We start from the raw sequence: 18,820 nt of genomic DNA, 5'->3' as shown, positions 1-18,820 counted from the left end.
CCCTGTGTTTCTCCATTTTCAGGGATTATGTTCCCAGTTTTGATCTCAGACGTCTGGTGACTTTATATGATATCAGATATTCTCTTATTTCTGTATCATAGCTACATGTATGACCTTTGCAGCAAAAGAAATGTGGAAAATCAGTTTGGTATTCAGTGAGGTTGATTGGTTGTTTAGAGGCTAAAAACAGGTTTAAACTAACTGTCCCTGTTTAAGGCTGTTGGGTGCTAACTCTAGCAGGAGGATAACACGGGGTAGACACCACCGATTGGTTCATTTCTCTCTCCACTGACAGACCTCCTAATGTACAAACTACAGAGCTACGTGTTGAATTGACTGGAATTCTCTTTAAGGAAAAGTCCATGCTTTAAAAAGATGTCTTAATGCACCTCTCCATATTTCCTGACATTGCCGTTACAATCAGATATGTCACTTGTAAAAAATAGAATGTTGGCACAAATGTAGGGAGCTGCGTTGGGAAACGGAGGGTCGCCAGTTAAGTCCCCATGCGGACCAAATACAGAGTGGTTGAGGAGCACTTCACATTGTTGAGAATCCTTCTATAACTGACAATGACTCCATGATGAATTAACACAGCGTTTATTCTTGTGGGTCCAACAGATATGAAATGCGTTCCGAGCAGTTTTACATGCAAGGAATGATGGAAACTGTCTAGTTACAGAGGTTCCCAAAAAGGCACTTAAACAATAGTGTGCTCAGGGTTATATCTGGTCCCCTTGTGGGGCCTGATTGTCAGCTATACTGTGCTGGTTACACTCCCTGCCCTTTCTCTTCCCTCTTTCTTCTTGCCTGTCTATTATTTTCAGTTATCATTTATTTCACAAGACAGCTATGTTCACTCCCTTCTTGGTTTTGTTCCTGTTCTCTGAGTTATCAGACCGTCCTCGAACTTCAGTGTCCTTGGCCTCACCATCTCCTCTTCCCGTGCTCACTGTAGCTTATCTGACTAAGATAGCCCTGTCTGTTCTCTCCCTCCTAGCTGTAACCCAGCTGCAAAGCATAATGTATAATATGTCACACATACACACACTCTTATTAGTCTTTGGTTAATTCAGTATTTACTTTAAGCCAGCTTTTACGTGGCCGTTCCTGAGTGCCCTGTTCATCACCACCTCAGTCATTGTATTATTTTCCCACAACATCCTGGTAACTGCCAGGTACCCCCCCAACCGCTCAAGGCGCTGGTCCAGCTGTAGCCTACTCACTCTCACATCTCTCCATTAGTGCTTGAATAGATCCTGAGTGTAACAAAGTGTACACAGAGTGTAAATTGTAATTTCCCCACTTGGGGATCAATAATATTATAGATTAAATTATATTAATCAAAAAGAAAGATGATGTGTGTATGTATTACTCAAAAAGAACGTATAGGCATATAACGTATAGGCATATATGCATATGTGTATATGCCTTAAAAAGAGCAGATATGCATTAATCAAAAGGAAAGTGAATGTGTACATGCATTAATCAGTAGACCTCGTGGCGCAATGGTAGCGCGTCTGACTCCAGATCAGAAGGTTGCGTGTTCAAATCACGTCGGGGTACTGCAGTTCTCTCACATGTGCATGAATAGGTCCTGAGAGTGTGTATTTCAGCCCTGTGTGTGATTAGTAACTGAGTGTAAATTGTAATTTCCCCACTGAGGATCATTAAATTATTTTAATCAATAAGAAAGATGATGTGTATATGCATTACATGGTGTAGATGGAACATCGTAAGCACCTTTGATCCGCATTAAAGGATCAAAAGCATTCCTTTGATGTGCCAACATTCTATTTTTACAGTGACATATCTGATTGGTGGAACTCCCTGTTACCATGGAAATGTTCACTGCACCTGCAAACTCACCAACAGCCCTATTTCATGCTACTTTGACAAATTCTACGCTTTTCAGAATTTACATAAACAAATGTTAAGTTTCTAAAATGAAAATAACTGTTAAAGAGATTATAAAACATCTATTAAGTTGTTCAAATTCAGCTTCATTAAATTAACCATTAAGTTTCCGCATAACGCATCAGTACTAATATCAAATTCTATTGTAGGTGCTTTCTGCATATTTTTCGTCATTTGACACTTATATACACAATATATGTATCAGATCCAACTCTGTATCTGAATATTAGGACTGGGATCAGGGTAAAAAATGATATACACCCCCCCCCCCTCCTTCTCTCCTGGTTAGTAGATTTTAATCAAGTATATTTATCAATAAACAATGAAATGAAGAATACAAATGTTCCGATAAATGTGCTAGTTTACTGATATGTATATAAGCAGATTTTAAAAATTATCTGTGAAAAATCTTTCAATGAAAATGAAAATCATTATCTGTAATTACCAATGTGCCAACAAGTATCAAAGAATCAAATCAAAGTTGTTTATTTAACTTATTCAACACTGTCTGCTCGAGTTATCTTAGCTTGCTAGATGAAAATAAATAGACAGGGTTGTAACCTAGCAACACTTAGTGTTTGTAAGACACCATTTTGTTTTTGATTACTCAATCTTAGGGACATCTCTCAGAGGAAAAAAAATGCTGCTAATATCCTGTCTCTGAAAATAACCTCAGGCCCCAGAGGGTTAACCGAAATACAAGTCAGGAATAACTAGAACTGCCAGCAGTTATGACGGGTCCAAACCCCCCCCATGCAAGTTGGCCCCAATGACCCGGGGAGCGCACAAAGGTGGAACCAAAGCAAAACAATGGGGAGGGGGGGGGCAAATGTCAGGAAATATGGAGACGTGCATGTAACAGTATGGATTCAGCCGACTGTTGGCACTAAACAAATGGCTTTCAACTGAATGTACCGTCCATTCTCTGCAGTTCATTGACAATTTTAGCATTTTCTGGGACCGCAGACATCTTTTTAAAGCAGATGGACTTTTCCTTAAAGGAGAATTCCAGTCAATTTCAACACGTAGCTCTGTAGTTTGTACATTAGGAGGTCTGTCAGTGGAGAGAGAAATGAAACCAATCGGTGGTGTCTACCCCGTGTTATCCTCCTGCTAGAGTTAGCACCCAACAGGCTCAAACAGGGACAGTTAGTTTAAACCTGTTTTTATCACTCCAAATCCCCTTTGTGAAAACAAGGACAAGGAGTGAAACACTGACATACACACACACACACACACACACACACACACACACACACACACACACACACACACACGCACACACACACACAGTTTATATTGTCATGTTGCCAATGTTCGCACACACATGCACGCACGCACACACAGAAACACAGCTAAGGAAATGCACTTAGTTCCATTCCATCAATGTTTTTATTTAAAAATCAAATCCAAACCCAACAAGAGAACTGACAGCAGAACTAGAACATTGACAGAGTTCCAGTACATTTCCATCCAACCCTTTGGAGAGGTAAGTCCCACTCTACAGCAGAGCTAAAACTACTTTTACTGAACTGTTTCTGTTTAGTAGAGCTGGATGGTGATGGGGAAGGAGTACATTCACTTCTCTCACATTCTTCTTCAAATGAATAAATTTTTTATCAGTTATGTTCCAAATATCAGTACAGTATGATGTGCTGTGATTAAGAGATGCAAATGCACGTTTTCTTTGGGCTCTGTACCAAATTTGGTGAAGTTTGGCCCTTAGGGGGCGCTATCATCACCGTTCATTGGTTTTCTATAAAAAGTCAATGCATTTCAGTGGGAGAATTGCAACATGTCTGCCACAGTAAATGCTATAAACATGAAACCTGTGATGATTGTTTGTCATGCCTCTCTGAGGCAGTTATGACCGTAGACATATAAAGAGCAGACGCAGCATCGACCGCTACTGCCTACTGGCGCTGACGAGCCGTGGGGCGGCCATCTTGGATCGGTCACCAGCTCCACTCAGTGGAACGTGTTTGGCAGGTGCAATGAGGTGTCAGCGCATTTAATACATCATACCTCACTGAATACAGAACTGATTTTTTCGCGTTCTTTTGCTGCAAATGTAGCTATGATACAGGACACATGGTTAGGCGTATTTTAATATTCATAGTAGGCAGTAATAGAATATTCTGATATGATATAAAGTCACCAGACGTCTGAGATCAAAACTGGGAACATAATCCCTGAAAATGGAGAAACACAGGGACATTTCCAGTTTGACTATCAATCTGATTGAAAAACCTAATGTTGTGTCTTTAAAAACAGAACAGGGACAGAGGTAGTTTTTTATGTGATGTAGGCTATGATTGGTATTATGCAAATCACACACTATAAATATGGTAGGTGAAGCAGGAACAGATAGTGGCAGTAACGTCAGATATTTTAATAAGTGGAAGAAACAATATGATTATATTAATAGAGTCTACTTGAAGCTTTTTAAATTTGTTTCTCTCTATCACTCACACACCCACACACACACACACATACACACACACACTGTACTACCACGTTGTTCTGTGATTAAAGACAGATTCTCATTTATTATCCATCTGAACGGTTTACAACCCGGTAAACGTCACCGTAGTAACGTCATCAGCACCTAATTCCATCTTTCTCATACTAGCTGGAGGCGACTATTGTGTCTTGTGCTCGTGCAAAATCACATTTGATCACACAGCTTATTTGCTATTTGCTTGTAATTCCAATATTCTTTGGAGTTATACTGTAATATTACAGATTACATTGTTATGAAAACTAAAAGTATATTTACGTCCTTTATGGAGAAGATTAAGATTCATAGAAGGGTTAGAATGTGTGACATCACACATTCTCTAATGACACTGATATAGAAGGTTTAGTGTGCTGTCACAAGCGTGTGACATAACACGTCCTTTCATGACGTTCTGTGGCTTTGAACACAGACCCTGTATCTTACCGAGAGACACAACCTTTCACTTGAACCCTGTCCTCCATTAAGAGACACGTCTTTGTTGGAACAGAGCTCAAAACTCAAAACACTTTTCTAAACTGCAATACAGCAGTAATAGTACAAAATACTCCAGTACCGCAAGAAATATCGTTAAAATGTATTCAAAAGTATTTTCCGTGGCTATCATGGCGACCAGCGCCTGGCTTGAGGACCTGAGAAAAGCCCTTCTGGAGGTCCAAAACCAAAACGAGGAGCTGGTCTCAGTGAATGCTGGCCTGGTGGAGGAGAAGGGGAAAATCCTCAAGGCTCTACAGTCAGAAAGATCCATGAGGAAAAACCTAAAGTAGGACCAGAAACTCAAGGATGAAGAGATCCGCCTTCTTAAGGAAAGGTTGGTCCAAGACAAAAACCTCACAGAGTCAGTCAGACGCCACTGGAGCTCAGAGTTCAACGGGTTCAATGGATCCATTAAAGAGGAGGACAAGAGCAGGAGACAGGCCTGGCAGGACGAGGTCAAATGTGGACGATGAGAATGATAGCCTTAGTACTGCGTTTATCTCTCTATTAGATTCTATTGGCTTCTCTCAAAGTGTTCATAAACCGACTCACCGTTTAACCTCAACTTTGATCTTGTTCTGGTGTATGGTGTTGAAATTGAACATTTGATAGTGTTCCCACAGAATCCCTTTTTATCTTACCACTGTTTGATAACTTTTGAGTTTATTCTGCTGAACTACACGCCAGTAGGTAAAAACTTCTATACAAGATGTCTATCTGATAGTGCTGTAGCAAAATTGAAAGATGCGATTCCATTAGCATTTAATTCATTCCCAAGTCACAAAGTAACGGAGGACTCCTATGCTAATTTCGGTCCCTCCCATATCGATCATTTTGTTGATAGTGCAGCAGGCTCGCTGCGAATGACACTTGACTCTGTTGCCCCTCTAAAAAAGAAGATGATGAAACCAAGAAGGTTTGCTCCATGGTATAACACTGAAACTAGCAATTTAAAGCAAATATCGCGGAAACTTGAGAAGAGTTGGCGTTCCACCAAACTGGAAGATTCTCGTATAATTTGGCAGGTTTGTCTTAAAACGTATAGGAAGGCCCTCCGTAATGCCAGAGCAGCGTACTACTCGTCATTAATAGAGGAAAATAGGAACAACCCCAGGTACCTTTTCAGCACTGTAGCCAGGCTGATGCAAGGTCACAGCCCTACTGAGCCAAGCATTCCCATAGCTTTAAGCAGTTACGACTTTATGAGATTCTTCAATGATAAAATTATAACAATTAGAAGGAAAATTCACCAAGACCTGCCTTTAACTGGCACTGACTTATCTCTAAAGTCAGGAACCTTAGAAACAGCTGTAAAACCAGACACATGTTTAGACTGCTTTGCTTCACTTGATCTTTATCAATTTAATTCAATTATTTCTTCATCTAAACCATCACCCTGCCTATTAGACCCTACCCAACCTTAACAAGTTTTACCCTTAGTCAACAGTTCTCTACTAGCTATAACCAATCTGTCTTTACTTACAGGCTATGTACCACAGCACTTTAAAGTATCTGTAATTAAACCTTTTTCTGAAAAAGCCCAACCTTGATCCAGATGTTTTAGACAACTACAGACCTATGTCCAACCTTCCATTTCTCTCTAAGATTCTTGAGAAAGCAGTCCCCAAACAGCTGTGTGACTTTCTGCATAGCAACAGCTTATTTGAGGATTTTGAGTCAGGATTTAGAGTTCAGTTGTCTAATTGCCTCAGACAAAGGACTTATCTCTGTAATGGTGTTATTAGATTATTAGTGCTGCTTTTTTTCACCGATGTAATATTGCAAAAATCAATTTCCATAGTGAAGTAGTAATTACATTACATTCAGGAATTCAGGAATATCCTGTCTAAAAATGATGCAGAAAAACTAGTCCATGCATTTGTTACTTCTAAACTCGATTTTACAGGAAGCCAATGCAGAGAAGCCAAACCAGGAGAGATGTGATCTCTTTTCCTGGTTCCTATCAGAACACGTGCTGCAGCATTCTGGATCAGCTGAAGAATCTTTATGGACTCTTTTAAGCAACCTGATAATAAAGAAAATAATTAGCAGCTGGTAGACAGATCTCCCCATCGGGAAATAAAACCCCAGTCTTCCGTGTGAGAGGCGGAGGCGACCATCCAAAGTTTCAGTAGTATTGTGATTTTTGTGTTGGAACAAGTTGCACTGTTTGAAATAAGCTTTTGAGATACAAGAACGTCTTCACTTGGGACAGCAATTGACTCCCAACCCGATGGGAGAAATCCTGAGCTTTGAGATTTGGAGGGCTGACTTTGATTACGAATGCTTGACACTGGACTTCAATCTGCCCCAGTGGGCGCTGTAGATCACTGTTGGATGAAGCCCACAGAACAACATAATCTGGAAAGAGCAGAAGAGGAATTATAAGGTGCCCAGACATGACACTCTCCCACCTTCTGCTGCGCCTTGTGAGGTGCTGTTCATGTCCAGTAGATATGCTTTTTCCATCGCTTGACGATATTCCCATTTAGGGTCAGGAGTTCTCCTCCCATGCTGAACACAGCCTGAGCCAAGGCACGCTTTCCCCCTCATGATTCACCCCAGTGGAAGCTGTAGATCAATGCCTGATAAAGCCAAATGAACCACATAGTCTGCAAAGAGCATAAATGGAATTCCAAGGTGGCTAGACTTGACACTCTCCCAACTCCTGCAGCACCTTGTGACGTTTTGTTCACGTCCAGGAGTTGTGCTCTTTCAATCGCTTGAAAACATTCCCATTTAGGATCAGGAGTTCTCCTTCCATGCTGAACACAGCTTGAGCCAAGGCCCACTTTCCCGAGTAGTCCCACGCGTTCGCCGGGACTTCCTCGAGGCCTTGCATTGGTTAGCTGGTAGAAAAATCTCCCCGTCGGGGAATCGAACCCCGATCTTCCGCGTGACAGGCGGAGATACTGTCCATTATACTAACGAGGAATGCCCAAGCTTAATATTTGGCACATCAACAAATAGGTGGCGCTATTCCAACATTCAGACCACAGTCAATGCATGTAGAAATATTTAGGTTTACTACATATTTGCTATCATTCAAATCCATGACAAAGCATCTGTGACTGAATCTAGTTTAAAATCTCTATTTTGTAGCTTTTTGAACATTTGCAGTAAACTAAAAATGGTGCATTTTCCCACAAATATGCAAAATAAATGCTTTTCGTCAGTTTCAGTAGTGTAGTGGTTATCACGTTCGCCTAACACGCGAAAGGTCCCCTGTTCGAAACAGGGCGGAAACACATTTCTTTGTTTGTATTGACTTCGCACAATCAAACTCTGCGAAGTTAAACTCTCCATGACATTCACGGAAAAATCTCCCTGACGTGAAATCGTGGCCAGGCCTGCCGAAGTTTCCCCAGTGCAGTAGTCATCACATTCAGAGATTCAGGAGTATCCTGTCGAAAATTGATGCAGAAAAACTAGTCCACGCATTTGTTACTTCTAAGCTGGATTACTCCAGTTCTTTATTATCAGGTTGCTTAAAAGAGTCCATAAAGATTCTTCAGCTGATCCAGAATGCTGCAGCACGTGTTCTGATAGGAACCAGAAAAAGAGATCACATCTCTCCTGGTTTGGCTTCTCTGCATTGGCTTCCTGTAAAATCCAGAATAGAATTTAAAATCCTTCTTCTCACCTACAAAGCTCTTCATGTTCAAGCACCATCTTATCTTAAAGAGCTCATTGTACCTTATTACCCCACCAGAGCACTGCTCTCCCAGAATGCAGGGTTCCTTGTGGTTCCTAAAGTCTCCAAAAGTAGAATGGGAGCCAGAGTGTTCAGCTATCAAGCTCCTCACCGGGTTCCCGTTTGGGTTCAGGAGGCAGACACCATCTCCACATTTAAGAGTAGGCTTGAGACTTTCCTCTTTGATGAAGCTTATAGGTAGTTCTGGCTCAGTTTTTCCTTGCCTCTTTCGCCTAGTGCTTGCTCTTGGTGGGAATTTTCCGGTTTCTGTAAATAACATCACAGAAGATGGTCTGGACCTGCTCTTTTATGAAAAGCGCAATGAGATAAGTGTTGTTGTGATTTGGCGCTATATAAATAAAATTGAATTGAATTAAATTACCTGAACCTCAACTTCCTAGCCTCATAGTTGATGTTTTACATTCTTGGATCCGTCTTAGGTTCCTGCTGTCTGCCTACGTTCCTGGATCCTGAAGTAGGTGATCATATCGTCACTGAAAACATATCTTTGATAGCAGGATCATTCTCAATCCTTTTGTAAAACCTTTGTCTTTCTTGGAGTATATCCACTATAATACATTCTTAAAAAATGTCATATCTTTTGCTATGGTTGGGCCTCGTATCCAAACTACTCTGGCAGATGATACTAGTGTCGATTTAGCCTTGGGAAATAATTAGCAGCTGGTAGACAGATCTCCCCATCGGGAAATAAAACCCCAGTCTTCCGTGGGAGAGGCGGAGGCGACCATCCAAAGTTTCAGTAGTATTGTGGTTTTGTGTTGGAACAAGTTGCACTGTTTGAAATAAGCTTTTGAGATACAAGAACGTCTTCACTTGGGACAGCAATTGACTCCCAACCCGATGGGAGAAATCCTGAGCTTTGAGATTTGGAGGGGCTGACTTTGATTACGAATGCTTGACACTGGACTTCAATCTGCCCCAGTGGGTGCTGTAGATCACTGTTTGATGAAGCCCACAGAACAACATAATCTGGAAAGAGCAGAAGAGGAATTATAAGGTGCCCAGACTTGACACTCTCCCACCTTCTGCTGCGCCTTGTGAGGTGCTGTTCATGTCCAGTAGATATGCTTTTTCCATCGCTTGACGATATTCCCATTTAGGGTCAGGAGTTCTCCTCCCATGCTGAACACAGCCTGAGCCAAGGCACGCTTTCCCCCTCATGATTCACCCCAGTGGAAGCTGTAGATCAATGCCTGATAAAGCCAAATGAACCACATAGTCTGCAAAGAGCATAAATGGAATTCCAAGGTGGCTAGACTTGACACTCTCCCAACTCCTGCGGCACCTTGTGACGTTTTGTTCACGTCCAGGAGTTGTGCTCTTTCAATCGCTTGAAAACATTCCCATTTAGGATCAGGAGTTCTCCTTCCATGCTGAACACAGCTTGAGCCAAGGCCCACTTTCCCGAGTAGTCCCACGCGTTCGCCGGGACTTCCTCGAGGCCTTGCATTGGTTAGCTGGTAGAAAAATCTCCCCGTCGGGGAATCGAACCCCGATCTTCCGCGTGACAGGCGGAGATACTGTCCATTATACTAACGAGGAATGCCCAAGCTTAATATTTGGCACATCAAGAAATAGGTGGCGCTATTCCAACATTCAGACCACAGTCAATGCATGTAGAAATATTTAGGTTTACTACATATTTGCTATCATTCAAATCCATGACAAAGCATCTGTGACTGAATCTAGTTTAAAATCTCTATTTTGTAGCTTTTTGAACATTTGCAGTAAAATAAAAATGGTGCATTTTCCCACAAATATGCAAAATAAATGAATTTCGTCAGTTTCCGTAGTGTAGTGGTTATCACGTTCGCCTAACACGCGAAAGGTCCCCTGTTCGAAACAGGGCGGAAACACATTTCTTTGTTTGTATTGACTTCGCACAATCAAACTCTGCGAAGTTAAACTCTCCATGACATTCACGGAAAAATCTCCCTGACGTGAAATCGTGGCCAGGCCTGCCGAAGTTTCCCCAGTGCAGTAGTCATCACATTCAGAGATTCAGGAGTATCCTGTCGAAAATTGATGCAGAAAAACTAGTCCACGCATTTGTTACTTCTAAGCTGGATTACTCCAGTTCTTTATTATCAGGTTGCTTAAAAGAGTCCATAAAGATTCTTCAGCTGATCCAGAATGCTGCAGCACGTGTTCTGATAGGAACCAGAAAAAGAGATCACATCTCTCCTGGTTTGGCTTCTCTGCATTGGCTTCCTGTAAAATCCAGAATAGAATTTAAAATCCTTCTTCTCACCTACAAAGCTCTTCATGTTCAAGCACCATCTTATCTTAAAGAGCTCATTGTACCTTATTACCCCACCAGAGCACTGCTCTCCCAGAATGCAGGGTTCCTTGTGGTTCCTAAAGTCTCCAAAAGTAGAATGGGAGCCAGAGTGTTCAGCTATCAAGCTCCTCACCGGGTTCCCGTTTGGGTTCAGGAGGCAGACACCATCTCCACATTTAAGAGTAGGCTTGAGACTTTCCTCTTTGATGAAGCTTATAGGTAGTTCTGGCTCAGTTTTTCCTTGCCTCTTTCGCCTAGTGCTTGCTCTTGGTGGGAATTTTCCGGTTTCTGTAAATAACATCACAGAAGATGGTCTGGACCTGCTCTTTTATGAAAAGCGCAATGAGATAAGTGTTGTTGTGATTTGGCGCTATATAAATAAAATTGAATTGAATTAAATTACCTGAACCTCAACTTCCTAGCCTCATAGTTGATGTTTTACATTCTTGGATCCGTCTTAGGTTCCTGCTGTCTGCCTACGTTCCTGGATCCTGAAGTAGGTGATCATATCGTCACTGAAAACATATCTTTGATAGCAGGATCATTCTCAATCCTTTTGTAAAACCTTTGTCTTTCTTGGAGTATATCCACTATAATACATTCTTAAAAAATGTCATATCTTTTGCTATGGTTGGGCCTTGTATCCAAACTACTCTGACAGATGATACTAGTGTCGATTTAGCCTTGGGAAATAATTAGCAGCTGGTAGACAGATCTCCCCATCGGGAAATAAAACCCAGTCTTCCGTGTGAGAGGCGGAGGCGACCATCCAAAGTTTCAGTAGTATTGTGGTTTTTGTGTTGGAACAAGTTGCACTGTTTGAAATAAGCTTTTGAGATACAAGAACGTCTTCACTTGGGACAGCAATTGACTCCCAACCCGATGGGAGAAATCCTGAGCTTTGAGATTTGGAGGGGCTGACTTTGATTACGAATGCTTGACACTGGACTTCAATCTGCCCCAGTGGGTGCTGTAGATCACTGTTTGATGAAGCCCACAGAACAACATAATCTGGAAAGAGCAGAAGAGGAATTATAAGGTGCCCAGACTTGACACTCTCCCACCTTCTGCTGCGCCTTGTGAGGTGCTGTTCATGTCCAGTAGATATGCTTTTTCCATCGCTTGACGATATTCCCATTTAGGGTCAGGAGTTCTCCTCCCATGCTGAACACAGCCTGAGCCAAGGCACGCTTTCCCCCTCATGATTCACCCCAGTGGAAGCTGTAGATCAATGCCTGATAAAGCCAAATGAACCACATAGTCTGCAAAGAGCATAAATGGAATTCCAAGGTGGCTAGACTTGACACTCTCCCAACTCCTGCGGCACCTTGTGACGTTTTGTTCACGTCCAGGAGTTGTGCTCTTTCAATCGCTTGAAAACATTCCCATTTAGGATCAGGAGTTCTCCTTCCATGCTGAACACAGCTTGAGCCAAGGCCCACTTTCCCGAGTAGTCCCACGCGTTCGCCGGGACTTCCTCGAGGCCTTGCATTGGTTAGCTGGTAGAAAAATCTCCCCGTCGGGGAATCGAACCCCGATCTTCCGCGTGACAGGCGGAGATACTGTCCATTATACTAACGAGGAATGCCCACGCTTAATATTTGGCACATCAAGAAATAGGTGGCGCTATTCCAACATTCAGACCACAGTCAATGCATGTAGAAATATTTAGGTTTACTACATATTGCTATCATTCAAATCCATGACAAAGCATCTGTGACTGAATCTAGTTTAAAATCTCTATTTTGTAGCTTTTTGAACATTTGCAGTAAAATAAAAATGGTGCATTTTCCCACAAATATGCAAAATAAATGAATTTCGTCAGTTTCCGTAGTGTAGTGGTTATCACGTTTGCCTAACACGCGAAAGGTCCCCTGTTCGAAACAGGGCGGAAACACATTTCTTTGTTTGTATTGACTTCGCACAATCAAACTCTGCGAAGTTAAACTCTCCATGACATTCACGGAAAAATCTCCCTGACGTGAAATCGTGGCCAGGCCTACCGAAGTTTCCCCAGTGCAGTAGTCATCACATTCAGAGATTCAGGAATATCCTGTCGAAAATTGATGCAGAAAGACTAGTCCACGCATTTGTTACTTCTAAGCTGGATTACTCCAATTCTTTATTATCAGGCTGCTTAAAGAGTCCATAAAGATTCTTCAGCTGATCCAGAATGCTGCAGCACGTGTTCTGATAGGAACCAGGAAAAGAGAACACATCTCTCCTGGTTTGGCTTCTCTGCATTGGCTTCCTGTAAAATCCAGAATAGAATTTAAAATCCTTCTTCTCACCTACAAAGCTCTTCATGTTCAAGCACCATCTTATCTTAAAGAGCTCATTGTACCTTATTACCCCACCAGAGCACTGCGCTCCCAGAATGCAGGGTTCCTTGTGGTTCCTAAAGTCTCCAAAAGTAGAATGGGAGCCAGAGTGTTCAGCTATCAAGCTCCTCACCAGGTTCCCGTTTGGGTTCAGGAGGCAGACACCATCTCCACATTTAAGAGTAGGCTTGAGACTTTCCTCTTTGATGAAGCTTAAAGGTAGTTCTGGCTCAGTTTTTCCTTGCCTCTTTCGCCTAGTGCTTGCTCTTGGTGGGAATTTTCCGGTTTCTGTAAATAACATCACAGAAGATGGTCTGGACCTGCTCTTTTATGAAAAGCGCAATGAGATAAGTGTTGTTGTGATTTGGCGCTATATAAATAAAATTGAATAGAATTAAATTACCTGAATCTCAACTTCCTAGCTCATAGTTGATGTTTTACATTCTTGGATGCGTCTTAGGTTCCTGCCGTCTGCCTACGTTCCTGGATCCTGAAGTAGGTGATCATATCGTCACTGAAAACATATCTTTGATAGCAGGATCATTCTCAATCCTTTTGTAAAACCTTTGTCTTTCTTGGAGTATATCCACTATAATACATTCTTTAAAAATGTCTCTCTCTCTCTCTCTCTCCTCTCTCTCTCTCTCTCTTCTTTCTATCTCTCTCTCTCTCTCTCTCTCCCGCTCCGTCAGTCAATCAAGTCTGCGGATCTGTTCTTTAACGTTTAGGTTTCTTCAGCTTCAGGTTTGTTTTTAACTTCGGTTTGTAGTCCTTACATAGTAACCAGTAGATTTCTGGTGAACGTGGGGTTTGTAGTCCTTACATAGTAACCAGTAGATTTCTGGTGAACGTGGGGTTTGTGTCCTTACATAGTAACCAGTAGATTTCTGGTGAACGTGGGGTTTGTAGTCCTTACATAGTAACCAGTAGATTCCTGGTGAACGTGGGGTTTGTAGTCCTTACATAGTTCCCGGTAGATTTCTGGTGAACGTGGGTTTCAGACATGCTGCTTGGTTTAAATGCAACTCCCGTTGCGTCTCTGCCATCGGAGATTTTTTTTTTACTGTCAGCTGCACCCGCCCTATCTCTCTCTTTCTTTCTCTCTCTCTGTGTCTCTCTCTTATTCACACACACACACACACACATACCTGTTGTGGAAATAAAAACAATAAAAAAGAACCAAAACCAAAAAAATCACACTGATCATAAAAAAAATTTGAGTTAAAAAAAGAAAGTTATACTGAATATGAAAACTCTTGTTCATTACATTTTACTTCATAATTGCAACCGCATGTGTTGTATTCATTGTTGCAAAACGTTCTGTATATAGTTTGTTAGTTACCATGACAACACCATTGATCTAAAGCTCGATGCTGTCATGTAAATAGTTTTCAAATCAGCCCCGCACATTTCAAGAGAACCCGACCCACTTCCTGGTTAAATCTGACCACTTCCGGGTTAGGCCCCGCCCAGTCCGAGTACGGATACAGATAATTCATGTGGTAAACAGATACAGATACAGATAATGCTGTACTCGCTCATCCTACTATTCATTATGTCATCATCACAATTCATTATGACATCAACTTTCTTTTTCATTAATGTCTACACACATCAACTTAGTTTTAGATTTATGCATCAACTTTCTTTTTGATTAACGCATATACGCATCAACTTTTGTGTAAATTAATGCTTATGCACATCAACTTTTTTTAGATTTCTGCATATACACATCAAAATTCTTTGTCTGCCAATAGAAGAGAGTTAAATCTCCAAAGAGGTGGGCTACGTTTATAGGTAGAAAGTTGCATATCTAATAATAAAGGTGAATGGTCAGATATTACAATACCTAAATAGTCAGAGGAAATTACACTTGCATTAGGCGTACTGTCAATAAAAAAGTAATCAAGCCTAGAATATGAATGATGCACCTGGGAAAAGAAAGAGAATTTTTAATGGTGGGGTTACGAGATCTCCATGGATCAACAAGACCATTCCGTTTCATAAAATCAGAGAATGTTATAGACATAGCAGATTGAGTCAGATTTCGAGGATTAGAACGATCCAAGATTGGGTCAAAAACACAAATTAGATCCCCACTGAAGATCAGCAGGTGTGTATTCAAGAAGGGAATGTTACTCAGCAATCTGTAAGCATATTCAACATCATCGAAGTTTGGGGCATTTACATTTACAAACAAAACCCTCTTTTGTGAAAAAGTACCAGCAACCATGAGGTATCTGCCATTCCTATCAGCAACAACATCAGTGGATGAGAACTGAACTTTTCTGCTAACTAAAATGGCGACTCCTCTAGCTTTTGAATTAAAATTTGAGTGGAAAACTTGAGCCACCCAAGGGCAATGTAACCTACGGTGATCTTTGACGCGAAGGTGAGTCTCCTGCAAGAATACTATATCAGAGTTTAAACGTTTCAAGTGCGCAAAAACCTTAGATCGCTTAACAGGATTCCCCATACCTCTGATTTTCCAACTGATAAATCTGAGAGATGTGCCTGACCCAGCCATGCTGGGATCTATAATGCCATTAACCATGTAAATAACAAAATAACATAAAAAAAATGAAAATGGTCATAGAGAGCACCCACCCCCCAACATACCCCCAAACACAAATACACCCAAGTCCCCATATAACCATAGAACAAAGGAGACAGCAGTGTTTCCCACAATAACCAAAAGTTGTCCACAATAGCGTTGAACAACCCGGAGACCATGCAGAATAGACAAAGGTAAGAGAGAAAAAAAAACTCCGCCGATCTCAAACACTGTTTAACAGTATGCACATGAATATAGTAAAGCACGTAAAAATGCAAAATGACAAATAATAGTAGGCCCTCAGTCCTGTACTATCAGATGGAGAAAGCATAAAATGAGGTAGTGCTGATCATATCTGAAGGACAAAATACAAAAATATATATATAATGTTAATCACATACAGTAAGATTGAAGGAAAAAAAAATACCTGCTATAAACAAACAGTGACACTACCTAGTTAGTGTAGCAAGCCAGAAAACCTGAAAACATACTAAAAAAAAAATACTGAACATGTAGATAAATAAGGCTGGTGAGTCCACAAACTAAGGAATAATAGAACAAAAATCTGAAAAGCTACTAGAGCGCACCCAGAAATCAAAGTTTTGACATAGTCGCTGGCTTCATCCGCAGAAAACAAAGTCCTTCTCAACACCGTTGTATGTGATGCGAAGTCGCGCTGGATGAATCCGACCATATCGAGCACCGACAATGCCACGAAGTTGGCGTCTGACCTCGTTGAAAGCAGCCCGAGCCCGAGCTATCTTGGCAGTGTGATCCAGGAAGAGTGAGACGGTCAAGTCTCTGACTTTCATCTGTCGGAGCTCTCTAGCGCGGCGCAGAATGTCAACACAGTCACTGTAACAATGAAATCTGCACACAATGGCTCGTGGACCATCACCAGGCTTGGGTTTGGGTTGGAGGGTCCGGTGGGGACCTGTCCAAAAGCGGCTCTTTTTCCAGACCAAACGCTTCCTTCAGTAAGGCGGTACACATAACTGCACATATACATAACATTCTTTTTGATTAATGCATATACACATTCATTATGTCATCATCACTATTCATTATGACATCATCACTATTCATTATGTCATCATCACTTTCATTATGACATCATCACTATTCAATATGACATCAACTTTTTCATAGATTACACACACACACCCAAACACACAACTGGTAAAACAGTTATTTCGTGCTCAAAATCCCACATTGTAAACTAAACTCCAAAACTAATTTTCAAAATACAATAATACAGTAACACAACACACTATGTCTGACAAAACACTGCAACTTGTTTCAAAATACAATAATTATTCCAAACACTAACACACGTTCTCTTCCAACAGGAAACATTTAGTCAATCATAACACAATGACAAAAAAAAACTCTATCATCAGCTGAAATTACAGAAACTGCAATATTTTAGATGTGTCAGGTATGCCTTTACACAATAGACAGTATACTGTATGATCAGAGATGGTGGTTTTGCACATGCATTTTATTTTTTTTTTGTTGAAAAAATTCAAAATTAAAAAATAAATGACTATCTCAGAGTAGCTTTATAGAATCTACAGTTTATGAAAAAAAAGGAGGGGGATGCCCTCAGAGATGGAGGCGCTGGGTTTTTGGGCGCCCGTGTGACCTCCTCAAAAGGACTAAGAACAGTGAGCATGTCTGATGCTAACCCCCACTCATTTGGATAGATGATTGTAGAATCTTTACCCATGTTAGAATGCCAAGCCCTGCGCTGCTCCACCAGCCGCTGGAGCATGTAGAAAGTATTGTTCCACCTTGTTTTTTCATCTGTTATGAGCGTGTGCTGGGGGAGGTTCTACTGTGTTTGGAGCTCATGTAATCTGTTGCTGGCTTTGCTTGAGCAATGAATATGGCCAGATATGCTCCTGGCTTTGGAGAGAGAAGGGATGAATAGTGATGATATCATAATTAATGGTGATGATACAATGAATAGAAAGTTGATTTGTACATGCATACAGTATTTCTGAGTTGCTAAAACACTAAAATCATTCGCAAAACCAAAGTTGCAAGTGTACAAACCACTTATTGATTGAAGCACACAGTTGTAGAACTTTAAACACTTCTCATGTGGTTAGACACAGCTAGCAAATCGGAATCGCTCTTTGTGCAAAACTGTAAACACATTGTCATTCAAAAAGCACATGTAGCATTTTGGTGCACTTCAACTCAGAATGGCACAACACAGCCCCAAAAGTAACACACTGTTGTCATCGGTAACACACAAGCACTCAAAATTTAACACACCTGTTTCAAATCAGTAATGTGTTGCACCCAATCAGTAATGGGGATATAAAGCCAGGTCAAATCCAAATGGGATGTGTGATTTTCACAATGGAGGGCAGGAGAGAAGGTGGAAGTAGAGTGGACGTGGACGTGGAAGTGGACGTGGACGTGGACGTGGACGTGGACGTGGACGGGACGTGGACGTGGACGACAAGGAAGAGAGAGGAGAGGAAGAGAAGGAAGAGGAAGAGGAGGAGGAGGAGGAGGAGAAAGAGACAGAGGAGGAAGAGACAGAGGAGGAGGAGGAAGAAGAGACGGAGGAGGAGGAGGAGGAGAGGAGGAGGAAGAGAGGAGGCGGAGGAAGAGGAGAGGAAGAAGAGACGGAGGAGAAGAGGAGGAGGAGGAGGAGGAGGAGGAGGAGGAAGAACAGAGCCATCATTTCCAATGAAATTAGAGCAACAATCATACACCATGTTCTGGTTCATGGAATGAGTATGAGGGAAGCAGGACTACGTGTTCAACCAATATAAGCAGGTTCTCTGTGGCCTCCATTGTCAGGACATTCAGAGAACACACCGGTAAGTGTACTATCATTTGTGGTCCCTCAAAATTACAGTACAGTATGTACAGTTGTGGAATGTCTCAGTAAATTACTGTAACATCTCTAAAAATTGGCCCTTTTCTTGCAGTATACAGTAAAACTAATAATAGTATACATAAAATATATATTGATGTATTTTACTATTTGGTTACATTGCATTAGGTCTGTCTGTAC

General features: G+C 41.4%; 7 non-coding genes across 7 annotated transcripts; 4 read left to right on the top strand and 3 right to left on the bottom strand.

Moving 5' to 3' along the window:
• Positions 1 to 1,494: 1,494 nt before the first annotated feature.
• trnaw-cca (transfer RNA tryptophan (anticodon CCA)) lies at positions 1,495 to 1,566 on the top strand. Its single transcript has one exon. It is a non-coding gene; the product is annotated as a tRNA-Trp (tRNA).
• A 6,208-nt stretch (positions 1,567 to 7,774) lies between these two features.
• trnad-guc (transfer RNA aspartic acid (anticodon GUC)) lies at positions 7,775 to 7,846 on the bottom strand. The gene has a single exon. It is a non-coding gene; the product is annotated as a tRNA-Asp (tRNA).
• A 241-nt stretch (positions 7,847 to 8,087) lies between these two features.
• trnav-aac (transfer RNA valine (anticodon AAC)) lies at positions 8,088 to 8,160 on the top strand. Its single transcript has one exon. It is a non-coding gene; the product is annotated as a tRNA-Val (tRNA).
• A 1,937-nt stretch (positions 8,161 to 10,097) lies between these two features.
• trnad-guc (transfer RNA aspartic acid (anticodon GUC)) lies at positions 10,098 to 10,169 on the bottom strand. Its single transcript has one exon. It is a non-coding gene; the product is annotated as a tRNA-Asp (tRNA).
• A 241-nt stretch (positions 10,170 to 10,410) lies between these two features.
• trnav-aac (transfer RNA valine (anticodon AAC)) lies at positions 10,411 to 10,483 on the top strand. The gene has a single exon. It is a non-coding gene; the product is annotated as a tRNA-Val (tRNA).
• A 1,937-nt stretch (positions 10,484 to 12,420) lies between these two features.
• trnad-guc (transfer RNA aspartic acid (anticodon GUC)) lies at positions 12,421 to 12,492 on the bottom strand. Its single transcript has one exon. It is a non-coding gene; the product is annotated as a tRNA-Asp (tRNA).
• A 240-nt stretch (positions 12,493 to 12,732) lies between these two features.
• Positions 12,733 to 12,805, top strand: trnav-aac (transfer RNA valine (anticodon AAC)). Its single transcript has one exon. It is a non-coding gene; the product is annotated as a tRNA-Val (tRNA).
• The last annotated feature ends 6,015 nt before the right edge of the window (positions 12,806 to 18,820 follow it).

The sequence above is a fragment of the Etheostoma spectabile genome, unplaced genomic scaffold (genome assembly GCF_008692095.1).
Source record: "Etheostoma spectabile isolate EspeVRDwgs_2016 unplaced genomic scaffold, UIUC_Espe_1.0 scaffold00001639, whole genome shotgun sequence".
Taxonomy (NCBI): domain Eukaryota; kingdom Metazoa; phylum Chordata; class Actinopteri; order Perciformes; family Percidae; genus Etheostoma; species Etheostoma spectabile.
This window is presented reverse-complemented; position numbering and strand designations above follow the sequence as displayed.